This window comes from Conger conger, chromosome 15 (assembly GCF_963514075.1).
Source record: "Conger conger chromosome 15, fConCon1.1, whole genome shotgun sequence".
Lineage (NCBI taxonomy): Eukaryota > Metazoa > Chordata > Actinopteri > Anguilliformes > Congridae > Conger > Conger conger.
In genome coordinates this window covers 12,702,311-12,719,533 of record NC_083774.1, presented here as the reverse complement: position 1 = coordinate 12,719,533, position 17,223 = coordinate 12,702,311, and the positions used below count along the sequence as shown (strand labels likewise).

Sequence of the window (17,223 nt, the reverse complement as noted above, 5' to 3'; positions counted from 1 at the left end):
TCGATGACGGGCAGACAGCTCTCGCTCGCTCCTTTCCGAACGGCCCGTAAAACATCCGAACGTTTGGCGAGTTTGTCTCTGTCGCCGTGGCGCTCAGCAGTCAGGACGGCTTTGCCGCGGCATCAATCTCCGGCAGGAGAATTATGGGACCGCTGCGGCGCTCTGACAGCGTCGGCGTGCGGCGCGGCTGAGCCCGGCTCCAGCACACATCCTTCAGGTGGTCTCCGCCTGGTGCAGGTGGGCGCCCGGGTCAATACACTTTGGATGGAAGCCTGGGACTGTGAGACAGCCAGAAAGGGTGTGTTTGTTTATGTGTGTGTGTGTGTGTGTGTGAATGTGTGTGTGTGAGAGAGTGAGTGTGTGTGTATGTGTGTGTGTGTGTGTGTGTGTGTGTGTTTGTGTGTGTGAGAGAGAAAAAACTGAAAACAGGCTGCGTGTCCATTGCAACCTGGCAGAGGTGGAGACAGAGGCCCACTTCCTACTTTCCTGCCCCTAGTACCTCTTAATTAGGAGCCACTACTTTCCCAAATTCAAGGCACAAATTAATCAATTAAAATACCTATCGGAAGCAAATAAATTAAACATTCTTCTGGGCGAGGAGGACACCACAAGTGGTGGCAGCTCAATACGTCTCTGCCAGCCATAAATTAAGAGAGGGTGTGGACTAAATATTGGTATAGTACATCTTGTATGTTCATTAATTAATTAATACTGACCTGCGCTTTCATTGTTACATTATAACCTACATATCACTTCACCTGATTTTGTATGTGTATGTGTATGTGTGTGTGTGTGTGTGTGTGTGGGGGGGGGGTAAAGTATGTGCATATGTGTATAGGGAGTTGTTTCTCTTTTTTCCTCCTTTCTTGGTTTCTCCTTTTCTAGGTTCTCTCTTGTTGTTTTTGTCTCATTTATGTATCTCATTTATGTAACACACGTATGCTCGTCACACAAATAAAGCACATTTGAATTTGAAGTTCAGAGAGAGACAGACAGACAGATGGATGGAGAGAGCGACACAGAGAGAGACAGAGAGACAGAGAGAGAGAGAGAGAAGAGAGAGAGAAGAGAGAGATGGGAGGTGGGTGGGTGAGATGGAGCATGAAAAACATAGAAAGAACAGCTGAGAAAGTGACGGAAAGAGTCAAGTACAAGTTGGCAGAGAATGAAAGAGGAAATGAGGTCACCAAAAGGCCAACTCAATTAGTTTGGGTTTACAAGGAGCAGGGATGCCACATGTGATTAATCAACTACCACCACACTCAGCATTTTATTCTCTTGTGACTTCGGGGCTCAACGTTAACCATAGCAACAGGGATATGGATGCATATCCACTCCAAATAAGTTCCAGCAAAAACAATACTGATGCTTGTAAGGCCTTAATTATTCACCTTAATGAACAGAATTATTATTACATTCAAATCACAAATTGAAAATGTTGTAGTTATAACAAAATGGATTTATGTACAGCATTTGGTTGAATCATAGGGTAGGTTTTATTTTAATTGACCATGAAGGCAATCTTTCAGCCAAATATAATAGAAATATGTGTCTATCATTTGTCATGGAGCTATTGATAACTGCTGCCCACACCTACACAAAGATGAAGGTGCCATTGTAAAATATAATTGATTCAATAAATCATCCGACTTCTTCAATTTTTATAAAACTATCCATCTATTTCTTAATATGCTACAATACATAACATACAGTATTATACATATATTCTACAGAGCAAACAAGTCTTCAAGCAAGTCTGAACTACCTTAAAGTCTACTGCTGTCAGAGAATAATGACCAAGCAAGCAGCCTTAATGCAATTGGACAAAACATTTTTTTAAATCATATCTAGCCAACTGAGGACTTGTGGCCAAGCAAATTCTATCATTCGAGTACTTAAACACTTTTCATTTCTAAGTGTATTGGGAAGCAATCATGTATCCCAGAGCTGTTATGGATACACTTAATGTCTTGAATTCCCCCAAATGCAATTCTCTGAATGAAGGCCGGTACTCCATCCAACAGTTATCATGTTTTCAAAATTAGAGCTAAAAGCATCCTGGAAGCAAAGATGTATTTGAGAATGAATACCTGAGGAAAGTGCTTTCCCAAGCAAATGTCAAACCAATAGCCCCTCAACGAGGAGACACTCTCAACATCCAACTAAACATTTACCCGGGGTTATATTTTCACATTCTGAGATTCTTAAATGGCCTCATTACAGAATAAGTACGACTGACTCGCCCACACGTGCTGGTGTTGTTTCATAATTCACTTATGAAATTCACATTATCCTCTTCTCAATCTGAGAGAGAAATGCAGAAAGATGACACATGAATGTACAGATACTTGTATGTATGTATATATATACACACACACACACACACACACACACACACACACACACACACACACGCACCCACACAAAGACACAGGCAACACACACCTAGAAAACCATACACTTATATATTCACACAGGTCCATGTAGACACATGCAGGGGAGACAGGGGAACAAAAGACTTAAAACAATTAAAAAATATATACACATACTAGAGGAGTCTGTGGTGTTCACACATCATAATTTAATCGAAAAACTCTTTGGTGAAAAAACATTACATTCGTGGTGCTAAAACACAGATTTCTTGATGAAGTTTTCGAATTGTCCTGCCACTCACACATGAGAAGTGGGTTGCGATAATACATAAATGAAAACAAGCCCATCTTTGTTCCACAAATGCAGCTATGCAAAATCCCCCATGTTTCAACAAGTCCCTGTTAGTTTGTGCCCCGGTCTCCTCTACCGTATCGCACACATATCCATGTAGATACATATCACAGAGTAATCACAGATCCATGTACACGACCACAAACTCACACTCGCGGTTCCATGTAGAAACAGTGAGAGAGGGGGGTGGGGGGTTGGTGCCACAGTTACGGAGCGGTGGGGGGAGCTGGCTGAGCACCACGGCAACCTGACAGAGACCGAACTGCAGAACAGCACCTGACAGCAGCACAGAGCAGGAAGATTAAAGCATGCGGGCGATCAATAACCACGAGCAGGAAGTGCGGCACCAAAAACATCACTCAAACTACTCCCACCCCTCCCCGACCCGAAGTGAAGGAGAGGAGAGGACAGGAAGAGAGGAGGGGGACAGGGGGGAGAGGGGGTGGTGGAGGAGGCAAGGACAGGGAAGGAGAAAAAAGTGCAGGAAAGTACAGAGGAGGGGAAGGGAAGAGAGGACATTGGGCTTCAAATTCACACGGTAGAGAACTGGGGACTGGATGATGAACAGAAAGATGCTAATCGCCTATATATCACATCTGCCGTAAGAAGCATCCATACGCGCTCTCTGCTTTCGCGAGGTGTGAGCTCATCGAGAGCTTTGCAGCCGTTAGGAGAGGAGGCCGGGAAGAGACAATAAATAATATTCAGACGCAGCCGCAGGATGGGGAGCTACTGAAGCGATTTTGAGGGAAACTGCTCACAGCGGGAAAAGGCTCATTCAATACCCAACAATATGAAGTACGCATTTAATCTTCACTTTAGCTGGGACACAATGCAGCCTATCAGTTTTCAAAAACTTTGACTGGCAGTAATCCTTTCCTCGCCGTGAGAGAAAAACAAAAAAAAAAAAACAGTTTGAAGCGATACAACTGGGAAACAGAAATAACAAATACGAAATGAGAAACTGGAATGAGAAACGGGAATTCGGGAACGCCACACAAACCTCCTCGATAATTGTTACCGGCCTCTGACTGATGGTTCTATTACGCCTTTACACAAGGCTGGGTCTGGCTTCCGAAGAAATAAAAAAACAATGAAATGCATTAATAACCAGAGCTGGGCCATTAGCCTACTGTAGATTCAAAAACTCAATTGGCACATGAGATTTTTTTAAAATGATTTTGGACAGCCCCCGTCGCGCTGTTGGCCACTACTTCGATCGCACCACCCCTGCCATCGTTATGAGCCTTCAACGGCTCAACGAAGGGGAACATTATGAAGGGACCTCGAACCTCGTTAAAAATCAAGCTGACATATATGAGAAATTTCCAGGCTTCATGATAACTGCAGTAGGCTATATGAACCGCTGCCATGCCATTTGAATGCCTATGTTTATACTGACAGCTATTAGGCTCCTACCGCTACAACAAGTACAAACTGAGGCTAATGCTGACTATACTGATTTTATATGAAATATACTGCCTGAAGAGGTGTTTCTAAACTAGGGTCCAGTGGGGGGAGTACCATGGCAGAGTCAGTAAAATTGCTAAAAAAAAATATATGCTCCCGTGTACTGGGGTATTCCTTGCCTCTAGAGAACAGGAGAGAGAGAGAGAGAGAGAGAGAGAGAGAGAGAGAGAGAGAGAGAGAGAGAGAGAGAGAGAGAGAGAGAGAGAGAGAGAGAGAGAGAGAGAGAGAGAGAGAGAGAGAGAGAGAGAGAGAGAGAGAGAGAGAGAGAGAGAGAGACTAAGGCATGCATTTGCTTCATAATCAATTTAATTTCTGAGCCTGTTCCCCATGGACTGAACCCCCAACTGAAAAACTTTTAAAACCGCTTTCCAGGCTTACATTAGTCCTCTTGTGGTGAGACTAGGGTCACTAGGGTCTTGTGAATCCAGTGGGCAGAATGTTTCCTTCTGTCTGTTTCATAGAACTCCCCCTCTCCCAGTTGGCCACAGTTGGGAAATGAAAATCATTAAATCAGACAAATATTAATCACTAGGCACTGGGATGGTTTACACCTCCCAGATCTTAGAAACACTCGTTGGCCATTGCTGTCGATAGAAAAATAATTAAATCAGACAAATATTAACCACCAGCCACCAGGCTGGTGTACACCTCCCAGATTACAGCACTGTGGTAGTCTCCTTATCATTCACAGCCTGTGGCCAAGCCGTCACTCTCAAAGAGGAAAGAGGGGGGTAGGGGGGGGCTTCTGAGCAGAAAATATATGCTAAACGCTACTGACACTGTCGGATCGCAGGTAATTAATTTTACATTTGGCCACCTGTGCTACATCATTAATCACACAGTGTCCTGAAAGGAAGCACTCAGTATGGGGAGCAAAAGCAGAACATGTAATGGCGAAGTGGACAGGCAAATTAAAACAGTCAAAATGACCTTAAGCCTATTAACGCTTTGGTTTGTGTTCTTGCTTATCTATTCCAGAATTTATCAAAAAGGAAAGGCCAAATTTCCTTTTAGCCACACTTACAGTAGACAGCTCACAACCCCGGACACTGCGTGTAGTTCCTCACTGTAATCCCGTCACTGATATTCAATGAATAGCTTTAAAGCTGCAAGCTGAGTATCAGTATGGACACGTGGGCGGGCCTTTCGTCTCACATGACAACGTGCCCAGGAAATAAACCCTAGTAAGGATCCGGGACCGGCGGTCCGGTCTCCGGTGCAGGGCAGCGGAAGGTGAGGAAACCTGAGCAGACGTGAGCTCCGACTCTGTGGACACTCGTAAACTCTGCGTGATGCAGGAGAAGAAAAACAGCAACCTTCAACTGCCCTCATTTTCCCCCATGGAACCCACATAGGCAATATTCCACCATTAATCTCGCACTTCTTCTCCTGCCCCTGCCCACCCTGTTCCACCCCGCCCCTGACAGTACCCCTGACTGTGCGCTTCAGTGAACTTGGGGGAACAGTCCACGTCAGCCGATCAGCTTGTGCAGATCATTAAACAGAGATACGTTTCTCCTTGGCTAAATGTGTACTGGGAGCTCCAGGGGATCCTCTTTGTGTGTGTGTGTGTGTGTGTGTGTGTGTGAGTGTGTGTGTGTGTGTATGTTTGCGTGAGTGTGTATGTGTGTGTGTGAGTGTGTGTATACAGGTTTGCGTGTGTGTGCATGTGAGAGGATGTGTATGTGTATATATGCGTGAGTGTGTGTGTATGCATGTCTGTGTGTGTGCATGTGAGAGTGTGAGAGTGTGTATGTCTGTGCATGTGAGAGTGTGAAAGTGTTTTTTTGTGTGTGTGAGGTGAGTGTTTGTGTGTGTATGTGAGTGTGCGAGAGACAGTATGTGTGTAAGACAGAGAAAAGGGAGTGAGAAGGTAGGAGAGATGGAAAGGGTGAAAAATGAAAACACTGACTGGAGAGACAAATCTTCCCCTTCACGGAGGGTTCAGCTTTGCACTTGGCAAACGCAGCTCAACGGTGTACCATCATTATTAGCTGTCAGCATTGGGAGATTTCACCCAGGGAACGGCAGCATTTCCAACAACAAAAGCATTTGTTTTCAGAGACACTTACTGAAGTCAGGCAAATAAGTACAGTAATTGAGAAGTTGTACTGTAATTAATAAAGGACATATTTGAAGGAAAACATTTTGGGATATATATTTTTTTTCAACTTATGATGTTGACGAGATGTTCGATTCATTGTCATTTTTGTGCATTCACCGGCTCAACTTCCATGTTAGCAAAACGTGTTAGCTTAGCATAAAGACTTGAAGCCTATCGGAGTCAGTAGCCTACCTCCTTCAAAGTGAAGAAATACACATTGCAGAAACTCTGAAGTGGTCTTATTTACACAAGGTATCATGTGTATTTGAAATACACGTGCAAGAAAAACGAGAAACGTTGTTTTCGAAGTTAGACGGTTGGAACTATAACTGCTGAACACACACGTATCCTATTCTGTCTTCCGCTGGTTGAGTGGAGTGATCCAAGCACTTTCTGAAGGGAGTTTTAACAGGTATAACTTCTCCGAAAACAACTCCTCTTGTTTTTACAATTTCTTTCCAGCAGGTGTATTTCAAATACACGATACCTTAAATAAGATCACTTCAGAGTTTCTGTAAGGTGTATGTCTACACTTTGAAGGAGGTAGGCTACTGACTCCAATTGGCTTCAAGTCTTTATGGTAAGCTAACATGTTAACTTGGAAATTGAGCCAGTGAATGCGCAAAGATGAAAATGAAATCAATCATCTCGTCTAAGTCTGGGTAAGTCGGAAAAAAAGGTATATTTCCCAAAATGTTGGTGGCTTCCTTGAAATGAACCAAAGGTTAGTCTGCAGTTAGAATATGAAGTGATTCAAGTATGTATGATTAAATGCTACTGAAAGCAAAATACATTATAAAGAATTGTATCTGTAAAAGTCACAAGAGAAGGTAATATTATGTGGAATAGAACTACCCTACAGCATGCAAGCAAAATCCTGCTCAGTTTACATCTCACAAGATCCGACTGTCAGCTCATTCTCCGCGTGCACCTTTTCCCAGCAGTGCGGGGAGGAGTTCACTGCCAAAAAGAAGTTTAAATTCAAGTTGTTCTTTGCTGACAAAATTGGCTTTTAATTCAGGGGAAATGGAGATGGATCTTTCTCCATCAGTGGAGGATCTGACAGCCCGGTCCCTGGTTAATGGGTTTCCTCTGGACAGTGGGTCTTTCCCTCCCCATCGCAGCCAGAAAAGCAATCTCACACTTAGCATGTCTGTGAATATTAACGAACCTTCACCTGCCCTTTTCTCCCAAGGTGGCAACGTCTCTACGGATGGACTGGTTTGGTGGGTGTGTGTGAATGCCAGTGTTCAGGGACGTGTGTGTGTGTGTGTGTGTGTGTGTGGCACATGCGACGCCTGTGTGCCGTGAATCTCGGAGGGACGGCCAAGGGCAGTCACCTTGCCCCCGTGAGCGATGCAAGGAGAAGGGCTTTGTGTCGCATTTGAGCGACAGAGCCTTAAATCTCTGCCCCTCATAAAAATTTCATTCCCAGTAAAGCTTGACTTTGGCAACTATTTCAATGGGAATTCTCTGTGTTATGTGCTAATTTACTGGAGACTTAGGATTTCTTTTCCCTTGACAACCTTTTCTTTGCCTATGTGCAAATCGCAGCGCTGATATGATTCTCAAGTTGTTCTTACAAGTACAGCTGCAAGTGCCAGTGTTAGCAATAATCTAATGCAAAGAAAGGGAGGTGAACGGAATACAAGGGCGGCATGGATGGTGCAGTGGGTAGCACTGCTGCCTCACAGCAAGGAGGTCCTGGGTTTGAATCCCAGTCGGCCGGGGCCTCTCTGTGCGGAGTTTGCATGTGCTCCTCATGTATGATTGGGTTTCCTCCGGGTACTCCGGTTTCTTCCCACAGTCCAAAGACATGCAGGTTAGGCTGATTGGAGAGTCTAAATTGCCCATAGGTATGAGTGTATGAGTGTATGAGTGTGTGAGTGAATGGTGTGTGTGCCCTGCTGGCGACCTGTCCAGGGTGTATTCCTGCCTTTCGCCCAATGCATGCTGGGATAGGCTCCAGCCCCCCTGCGACTCTGTTCAGGATAAGCAGGTTAGGATAATGAATGAATGAATGAATGGAATACATAATCTTGCCAGAAGAGAACCTGAAACCACAATAAAGAGGACTTCTTTCTAGAAGAAACCCAACTGCAATATAGGGGAATACGTCTATAAGTCTAAGAGAAACCTGACCTGAATTAAGGGGAAGTGGGCCTCGTCTTTCCAGAAGATACATCTAATCATAATAAAGCGGAGAGAAGTCTCATCTTCTCAGAAGAGCAACCTAACCATAAATAAAAGCCAGGTAGGCCTAATATCACAAGAAGAACCAGCGAAACTTTGCATTCTACAGAGTGACATCTCATCAGATTTAACCAGGACTGCGACCACCCCCATAGGCCCTACTCTCAGCCAGCAGAACTGGTGACCCAGCAGATAACGAGCTACCCAGTGATTCCCAGGTTGCCCCCAGACAACTTGTTCTGCACTCTAATTAAATAAGCCCAAATTGCTGTGCCACGTCCCGCGGTAGCCGCCCCGGGAGAGCGCGTAATTCCGCAAAGTGCTTTAAGGTTTGGCACTGCCCCGCTTTCCGCTCGGAATTAAATTAGGGCTCGTCTAAAAAGAACAGGCAGCCATCAACGCAAGAATGGACCGGAGCACGGGGGGTGAGACGGAATGTTCTTTGTGGGGACGGCAAAGAGGAAGCGGGCAGTTTCGGAGCGCATGCCCCGCGATCAGACCGAGGGGCATGCGCTCCGAGGGGCAGTTTCAGAGATCATGCCCCTCGGTCTGAACGTGAAGCCACCTGGCTTAGCCTCTCGGCAGGGACACACCTCAGAGAATCGTGTGTTAGTGTTGGAATGTTACGCCTTCATACTCTTGTGTGCATAAATATTTGTCCCGGCCCAACTATGAGCTCAGTTATCGTGTTGTTTCTAGGTTCTTACGAAGGTAATACGCAAATGTAATATAATAAGCAATACAATAAGCGATAACATAATAACACACAGTAATTCTTTTTCTCAGTATATCATTCTGGCGTGCCATTGTTACACATGTCACAAACCTATCAGCTGAAAAGTGCATCTCTGGACCTTAATTGAACAATTAAAGGCAATAATTATTATTGTATCTTCAAAAACAGTTTGTACAGTTCAATAAGCAAACTGAATTTGTGAATAAAAGGTATGGCATTAGCATTAGCATTTGCCTGTCAAACTGAATACAGATCTATACTATAAGGGATGTTTCACTGACCTAGCTGCATGTTTAAGGGCTCACGAGAGGGAACTCTCTATTTGGACTCTCATCGGACACTTAAGCCACATATGTTCAGAAACGTAAACATGGGCCCGAATACAGGTCAACAGAACAAAAAGCCCACAACTCGTTGGATAAGTCATTTGGTGTCCATTGCTGGGTGGTAACAGTCGAAAAAATCTGAGACTCTGACAAAGCTACAATATCATATAGCAAGCACTGGTATCATATAGCAAGTAGACGAACGCAGGACAATATTATTTAACAAGATTTACCTTTTTGTGTAAAGCCTAGATTCAACCTAACCACAACACTTAATGCTGGGCATTGAATACAAGCATGACAAAGTTTTTTATTCCCTTAATGTCACTGACTATAGAATTAACAATGTTCTATAGGCATTTTATATTCAAATTGGATATTAAAATTGAACGGTAAAGTTCACTAGTTTGAATCTGGGCCCAGGTGTCTGCGGAATGGCATGACTATTTATTTCATTCAGAGAGAATCTACTGCAATATCCCACCCACAGCTAAGTGTTGCTTAAACACAAACTGCATTTAACCACTCCCGAACATAGGGAGCATATCCTACTAATGCACATTCAGAAAGAAAAAAAGAAACAGCAAGCCAATGTGGGGTTAATCTCCCAGGATACTCTGCACCAATTGGCCCAATAAACCAGCTCAAATGAAAATGCAAGCCTCAAATGCTGAATATGCTAAATTATCCCCCAAATTATTGGTGAAACTGGCACGCATAGTTCTCGGCATTGTGACTATGATTACTCCCCATCACACACACACACACACACACACACACACCACCTCCACCTTCCTCCTCCTCCTCCTCCTCCTCCTCCTCCTCCTTCAGTAGCTCTGAGAGAGTGACCCAGTTGAACCATCTGTCACTGTCAGCCATGCATCACCCGGCTTCCTCTCGTCGGTCACTCACACACCGGAGCCATATGCTGCCGCTTCTCGCTTCCTGGCAGATGCACACGGGTCTGAGGGGGATGACATCATCGTCGAAAACGAAGCCGCGCCGCCGCTTAGCTTCAGAGCGCGTGCGAGTGTGTGTATATGTGTCTGTGTGTGTATCTGTGCAGGGGGGTCAAAGAACCATCTGACGCCTTCTGCTAATTCAGCCTAATGCCACGACTTTAACATTGCAGATCCCGACCCGGCTATATCTATATAAATAATCTGCCAGCGACCTGAAACCCCCCATCCAGCGAGCCTCTCGCAAGCAGGCAAATGCCTGTCGAACCGGAATGAGCTGGGAGGAAACCGTCATTTCAGCCCATTCCCATATCACACTGTAATCGGTCACATTGCTCCGCTCGCCTCTAGACTAGAGCCACAGATGAGATATAATTTCTCTTCTCCATATGGATTAAATGCATGCAGTAAGTCACTTGATAAGCCTGACATCTGGAGGGAGTGGTCTTAGGTTTGCTTGTAGAGAGCAGAGAGGGGAGAGGGTCAGAGAAGATCAATACGCAAGATTGAGAGGATCAACACGTCCCCTTCCCCGCCTCTCTCTGCCCTCTCTGCAGAGGACTTTGCAGCCTACACCGAGGAGAAAGTTGCTGACGTCTGCAAATCAACTGTTCCTGCTTCCCCATTTACCTTCTTCAGGCCTCCCCCTCCTCCTCTCTCCCCATTCTCTCCCCATGCCTTCTGAGTCCACCTTTCCCCCAGGGAAGATGAGGACATATCTAACCATTTCTCCCACCGTCTGACCACCCACTCTCCTGACATCCTTCCATCCATTTCCTCTCTGGCCAACTCCTCCCTGCCCACGGGGAGTTTAAGGCCATCCTTCAAACAGGCGCCACCCCATTGCTGAATAAATCCACTCTTGGCCAGTCTACCACCCAGAACTACTGCCCAGTCAACCATCTAGAACTTTTCTGTCTAAGACTTGAACATTCGGTCTCCGCTCAACCCCGCTTTCCTCACACAAGTCAACCCGCACCTGCAGGATTCCCACCAGGCCGGCTTCAGGGTTGGCCACTCAACAGAATCCATCCTCCCCCCGTCAGTGCGGCCCTCCTTCTTCTTAGCTCTTCGTATGCAACCTAGAACATTCCAAGCCTAAGCGTGGAGGGCATCACGCAGGAATGCGTGACGTAATGCCACAATGTGAGGCTGTGAACACACCTGAATAACAATGTGAAATGCAGCCTCACGCGCCCAGACAGCATTCACAGCCTTATGAATTTCCAGTGAGTGCTTTCATTTTGGCACTCTCTTCATGGGATCGAAAATGATTGAGACGGTGATAAAGGCAGATTATGGGCTATAATTTTGTTTTACCTGCAATATGATGGAGCTAAATTCTCTGTCCGGTTCTACCTCGCTCTGGGTCAGAGCCACACTGCGAAAGAAGGTTCAGCTGACAGACCCATCTCTTCTCTCCCAACGCTGGCTGCATACGCCGCCATTTTCTGAAGCTAACGCCATTTTCAGGCCCACAAATAACACACTTGATTTGAAGTCAGCTTCTGTTCCACCACAATGTGCAAAGCAATTTCTCATCCGGTGTTGCTGTAAAGACAAGCATGTTTTATGTTTCTCTCGCAAAGACGACGCTCGCATTCTGGGAGAAGGAAACCAGAAAGTCGTGCATCTTTGATATTTATAGAAATAAATCATTCAGAGTGATGCTGCTTGCCTTCAGAATGAAATAACAGCTGCAAATAATGGTGGACAGAAGTTCTGTATGTAAAAAAATTTAATTTGTATGGTTGTCGTTTCAAGTAAAGGACCCTGAGGATGGAGTATGGGTCTCCTTGATATCCTTGCTGGGAGTTTGAGGGAACATTCCTGGTATGCATTACATCAAATTAAACCAATTCCTGTTTCAAAATTAATTGAATTTTAATTAGTTAAATGTTTCGTTTGTTAATTAAGTTTAGTTTAAAGACTTTTCTTTAGGGAAAGCTACATGAATAGCATTGAGAGAGGGGCATAGCTTCTTGTGGTCAGTTTAATTTTCATAGATGCTGACCCCAGCTAATGCACAGTAGAGGTCCCTCAGACACTGGTGTTCTCCCCCCTAGATGCCTAATAAAGTATTAGAAAACAGCATACTCCCCTCACGGATACAGACGTGACACACTCCTCTGTGACGCAATCATTTAGGTGTTCCATTTAATTCCCTCTCTCTCAGGGACACAAATTTAGGCTTTATTTCATCATCTTCTCCAGAGACCACCATTTTGACCAGTTGCTTCGATCTCCAAATAAGTGCAACGTAGTCACAGCTGAAAAGAAGAGTAAATGTGTCATTGAGAGGTGTGTGTGTGTGTGTGTGTGTGTGTGTGTGTGCAATATATTGAGAGGGAAATGGTGAAAATGAAAAGGAAAGGCAGCACCACAACCCAGATGGCCGAGAGAGAATGTGTGAGGTGAGATTGAGTGAGAGTGAGAGTGAGTGAGGCAAGATTGAGTGAGATTGAGAGAGAGAGAGAGGGAGGGAGGGAGGGAGAGAGAGAGTGTGAGTGTGGGGTGAGGTTGAGTCAGAGTGAGAGAGTGTGAGAGAGAGAGATGGACAAGCTGCAGTGGAAGTGCTGAAACAGACCAGGTAAAGTGCAGGGGTAATGAGGATTCTGACACTGTAAGACAGGACAAGCCTCTTCCGATCACAAAACCCCACCGCTAGCCAACCCCTGCCTCCCAGGAGACCTTGCAGCTTGTCGCAGCCTCACCAAAACCCAGAATCACCTGGCAACAAATAAATGAAAAAAAAACATCCTGAAGTACATGCTGCGTTGGGAAGCCCTGCAGCTCATAAACTTCACTGGAGCGGAGTAAAACATTTAAAGCAGGAGGAACAAGGACTTTTGTAACTTTTTCTTGCTGTTAATTTCCTCAAATCTTCTATACTTTGCTGCATTATTAAAAGATGCAAATAAGGAGATTTGACCTCGAAGGAGGTAGAGAGAGAAATTAAACACAGATACAGCCAGCTAATGCTTCAACCTTAAAATTTGAAATGTTCTACCACGGCATGGTAAAAGTACTTTTTTGAGATGAGCAGCTGTTGACCACTGAGAATATATTACACTGAGCCTGATGCGACAGAAGAGTTAAATAGGAAATATAACAGGAGTTAAAAATATTTAATTAAGAGTACTCTTCCCAGCTCAGACCAAAGCATTAAATGTAAAACAATACCGACCAATTGGCCTCAAATAACCTTGGTCTCTGCGGTGGAAATGAAGCTACCACAATTGCTGGTAATACTGAAGGTTACAGACATACGCAAAGTGGTTCAATTTGAAAACATGCCAAGAATCTTCTCCCGCGGATAGTATCGTCTCGAGAGAAAGCAAATGAGGGTGTGGTAGACTTAATAAAATCCGGAGGTAGGTTCAGCTTTGTGCTATGGGGAAAAAACGTTTTTGCGTTTGCATTAAAACATTAAAAGTCAGAAAATATGTCATTACATGAAAATTATGTTGCCATGATACTAACCTATTGATGTACCATTCCTCGAATGCTCCTGATGTGACTCACAGAACAAGGTGGAACCTGTGATGTGTTCATGCATTTGACATTTCCAACAAGGTGCTCTTCATGGAGCAATGCAAAATTCCACACCCAGGCGGCTTTTCACAGACAAACTGTTATGATTGACGTCCTTCATAAGAAAAAGATTGGGCAATCAGAGATTCGAGTGCTGTGGGAAAACCACGGAAGTGCCCAACCCTCCCAGCTAATGAACTTCAGAGAAAACTTTGTCATCGTGGCTGTGGTTGCAGAAGTGTTTATGTCCGTCTGTAGAGCACACTGTAAAAATGGACAACCTCCCTTTCCTCAGACAAGGGGACTTGAAGCAGTAGTAATCTCCACCAAGCAAGTCATTCTTTCAATAAAGAACAAAAGAAGAGAACTACAACAAAAATCTGTCAGCACTCAAACTCTCAAAGACTTGATTTCGTGACTGATAAAATGCTTCCAGTAGCACTGCATGCCTTTGCCTTTGAGAAACTGAAAGGGGGCCCACTGAATGGGTATGTGATTCCATATTCATAAAAAGAACAAATAAACAGGACCCCGTCCCTTTCCGTTAAATTCTGTCATCCTCTAAGGCAGTCCACTGTTTTCTGGAGAGAACACACCGTGAGAGGAAATAAAAGTTGGCGAAAACATTGGCTGGTTTTTCAAGATGAGCGGAAAGTTGGGAAGGTCTATTAGGTCATGCAGTTAAGCTTACGTTGCTCATCCCCATTCTTGGCGAGAAGGGCAGGACACCATCACATTTTCCTGGACTGGACGCCTATGCCAGGTCTGATGCCCGTGCCCCCTGAGAGAGGCACGGTCGGAATGCAGACCTGCAGTGTATGCTGGGTAAGAAAAGGCAATATGTCCTCAGCAGCCACTGTGGGTTGTGTCCAAAATGCACACCGTCTTCGCTCCAATTATTTTTTTTCTACCATCACAAATGCAAGAAATGGGCACGGGACTGTCTAGGAATCCAGGCCTGTCAAATTACACCTTTAAAATGACAAATTACCACCCTCTACCAATTAACCTCCAAAATGACCGACCGCTGTTTGAGAATGAAATGTGAACACACGTAATTTAATATCATGTCATGTACAATTATGGGCTGTTAACTACCATCGGAGAGAGTGGAGGCTGAAGTATTCTTTGTCAGGACGCATTAAGGATAATGTCTCGCACTATGTCAATTATGCTTGTGATGTAATTGTCCAGCAAAGAAAAAAAGTGGAAAAAAAAACAATAAATACATTTTGCTGTTGCACAATTAATGAAGAAGCATAGTTTCGGCTTAATCTTCTGTTGCAGTCACACTGAAAACATTGCCCATCAATCATTAATAATGCATAACCTTTGGAGGGTTTTACAGTTTTACTGTTAAGATTTTATGGCATGAAATATAAAAACCATCAGTCTATCCAATTTTATAGTTTAAAATATATTAGCCATTAGGGTTGTTATTTGCAGACTTGCATTTGAAACCCATTAAAACTTCTGATGAATTTGAAAGCACTCCAGCAGATAATTTTCTTTAAAAAAATGAAAACCTAAGAGTAATCTATCTGCGTGACTGTGGGTGTCTAAAGGACGAGTATTTTGAATAACCACTTGGTCCAGGCCTGGTTATTATTTATTATTTGTAATACCCTACACTGTGTATTATGCAACACTTTCAGTCGAAGAACATTTTGGCCTAAAGAAAAATTGCGAACCAGACAAATGATGTCAGTCATTTAAAGAACATCAATTCTCCGGGGGAAACGGGGATGCGACTGAGATTCCACTTATTGGTGGACAGCTGGGACCCGCGGTGAACTCACAGTCTTTTGTAGGACAAAAAAATTATTTTAAAACCAAAGCCGCCAAATCGCAATATGTGTTCTCTGCCACCCGCCGTGACGCACACTCCCCGAAAAACCTCTTAACCCCCAAAATCCTTAATCTGCCCAACGCTGCACAGGAAGGATGGCCAACCCCATTTAAAGTGTCTCCAAATTCATTTACCCTTCTAACCACAAGTCAACAATCTTCCTCATTCAGTTTTTTTTTCTTCTTCCTATCACAGTGCTGCGGTTGGCTTCAATTAAATAAATTGGCAAGAAGAAAATATGTAGGCCAGGCCGGGGACAGTGGGAGGAGTTTGGAGAGGGCAGTAGGCCAGGCCGGGGACAGTGGGAGGAGTTTGGAGAGGGCAGTAGGCCAGGCCGGGGACAGTGGGAGGAGTTTGGAGAGGGCAGTGGGGCATATATGGGCGGGTTTGGACACATAATTCCATTCTTTGGAAGGTGCCCTAACACAGAGCGACCTACCACAGCATCATGAGGCCACCATGCTCAGGCAGTGTACGAGCAGGGAGAACCAGAGGGCCCCAGCTCACTTCCCTCAAGTGCCAGCCCGGCCCAATTTGAGCTTGGCTGCCTGGCTACATCGTCAGCAGACTATAACTGGGAGCATCATCATATTTATTAGTATTGATTACAATTACACAGAATAAAGAAATTGTTATACACTGCGTTTTGTTTTACACACAGTGTAAATCTGGCAATCTTGACAATACATGTTTTCCCTTGCATGACTGAATACAAACCAACAATAACCAATTTGGCATTTCCCATTTAATGACCTCCCCTCTATTTTTCTGTTGGGCTTCCCCGCCCCCCGACAATGTAGCGCCACATTCTAGCAAATAATACTTTAATTTAGACTACTTTCTAATTTCCGCAGATAAACACAATAGACTATTATCACCTCAGCTGTATTTGTAGCTTTCCCTTTTGTCACTTCAAGCAGTGTCTGGACCTCAGTGGCGGAGCTCCCATCACAATGCCCTCAAGTGCTCATGGGAATTGTAGTATCAAGCCTCATTACTCTTAGCATTTTAGATGCTTTGGAAAACTACAAGTACATTTTCCATGCAGAAACTACATCACGAAATATCACCACCAAAGTGGCCGGTAAAATTGACAATTATCCGCCAGAGCCAATTGTTTTCTCACATTTGGTGGGTTGGCGGGTGTTAATTTCAAGCTCCGATTGCTACCATTAGTTCCTCTCAACAACACCAAGCTTCCCACCAGCCTGCACTCTGGTTTGTGTAAAATAGTCTGCAGGGTGTAGAACTGTAACTGGCTCTCGGTCAGGTGCATCAGAGGAGCGCATGGGCATCAGCTGCCACGCTCCTCGCGCGCGGGTGCAGGT

At 44.5% G+C, this 17,223-nt stretch overlaps 1 protein-coding gene across 1 annotated transcript in view; it reads right to left on the bottom strand.

The window, feature by feature from the left end:
- The window catches only part of tmem266 (transmembrane protein 266), a gene marked incomplete at its 5' end in the record, with an annotated part of 42,941 nt that overhangs the window by 25,424 nt on the left and 294 nt on the right, over window positions 1-17,223 (bottom strand). The gene's annotated exons all lie outside the window — the stretch shown is intronic.